A 2003-nucleotide genomic window follows, 5' to 3' on the forward strand; every position below is an offset into this window, starting at 1 on the left:
CAGCCCACGCCATCTCAACCACTGTTCAGTCCTCTCCCCTAGCCCCCTTGGAGCTCAGACAGGGATTTGGGGATGCCAGGTTAATTCCCATGCAGATATTCAGTCCAGGCTTTCTTAGATGCTCATAGTCCCCATCCAAGCCTGCCGCAAGCTTTGTATATTGACCACCCCAACGCCTCCCACCCCTACTCCTGCACCGTTTCTCTATTCCTCACCCATTCTGCCGAGAGCCAAGCTTGAGTGGCAGTAAATTCTCTTCCCTGGAGACAGAGACCGGGTTTTTCCCTCTCCCCCCATCCCCAGCTCATCCCCTTCCTCTAGAATCCACATCAGGCTTTGTCTCTGCTCTACTCCCCCGCCACACACACCCTAAGTGCAGGTTCCTGGCGTGCAAAGATTCAGACCAGACTTTGCCTGTGGCAGCTTTAATATTGAGGCCTCACTTGGACCAGCTCCCTTCCCCGGACATCCAAGCCCAGGTTTTGCTCCTCCCCATACATCAATCTTAGAGTTGCATCTGCCTTCCGTAACACCGAGCCAGCAGCTTGGCTTCCAGGTCCGGTCTCTGGAGATCCTAACCGGATCTTACCTCTCAGCGCCTTTCCCCTGCCCCCTCCCCCACGATTCTGCCTCCTCCCATTTCCCCTAGCCCCCACCCACATCCCTGCACTGAGTTGTCTGTCTTTTCTGCAGAAGTGCCTATTTTCGGTTTCATATCCCCCATTGTGGGACTTGGCAGTCATAGCGTTGGCTCCGGGGATCCAAGCCAAGTCGGACAGGCTTCCCCACCCCAGAGAGGGGTGCGAGGCTCCCTCTGCATCCTCAGCCCGAAACCTGCCCCTTGCCCCACTCAGCCAGACGCCTAGCATCCAAGCCGATTCCTTGCCCTACTTCTGCAAGTCCACCAGCTGCCATTTGCTAGGCAGTGACAGTCCATACCGGGTTTTTGCTCTTGCCGAGAACGTAAAATTCAATTTTTTTTCTCTTTTTCCACCCAAAGCGAGGCGTTTGAGGCGTTCATAGATCCTATCCTCCCCCTAACACCCACCCACCCCCACTGCCCCTGCTGCGCGGTCAGTTCCAAGTCCCCGTCCGGTTGCACGGAATCTTAGGATGGGTCTCGTCCCGTCCCGCGCACTCCAGTCCTGGCTTTACGTCCTTCTCTCCCTTTTATTTGTAGGTCTTGTCTCCCAGGGTAGCGGCCTCCTCATTGTATTCCCTTCACATCGCCCCTGGAATCCAGAAACCGCTTTTACCTGGCCGCTCCTGGTGCGGTGCAGCCGGCCGCTCTGGATCCATTAGTGCCAGACTCCAGCCCTCTTTTTGCCCGTCCCCCTTGCACGTTGCTGCCAGGAAGATGGGGGCAGCCCACGCCGCCTCAGCCACTGCGCAGCCCCCTCCCCTAGCCGCCTGCGAACCCAGGTCCGGAGAATGCGAGGCCGGGTCTTACTTGTTCCCACTGCATTAGGAATGACGCATTACTCCGTCTCCCGAGGAACAATCCGGCCCGAAATTTGCGTGCCTCGGGTGCATTTGGCCATGTCGCAGCTTCCCCCGACTCCCACCACCTCGGTCGAATCCGATCCGGGTTTTACATATCCCTTCCAGATCTCCCCATTCCCCCACCCCGGATCGGCATCTTTCCTTTACTTCAATCTGCTCCCGGTTTTTCGTGCGCCCACCTCCCCTCCCCCCTCCCCGTTCAGTCGCGAGGATCCTGCACGTCGCCTTCCCTCTCCCCGTTTTCCAAGGGGGCGAGAGGAGGCAAAGGCACACAATATCCAGCCCGGGTTTTCGCGCTGACCCCAGCGCGCCCAGGCAGCTTGCAGCGGCCGGTCCCGGACGGCGATTCCGGGCCGGGTTTTGCGCGCGCCCGTGCCCCCTCCCGGAGCGGGTGCGCCGGGGAGCGGGGCGAACAGGCGGCTTGTCATTGCTGGTGCCCGGCGCCCGCTCGGTCCTCGCGTCCTGCGGTGCCCACGACCCGGCGGCCCCCCTCCGGCCTC

This window comes from Trichechus manatus, unplaced genomic scaffold (assembly GCF_000243295.1).
Source record: "Trichechus manatus latirostris isolate Lorelei unplaced genomic scaffold, TriManLat1.0 scaffold00258, whole genome shotgun sequence".
Lineage (NCBI taxonomy): Eukaryota > Metazoa > Chordata > Mammalia > Sirenia > Trichechidae > Trichechus > Trichechus manatus.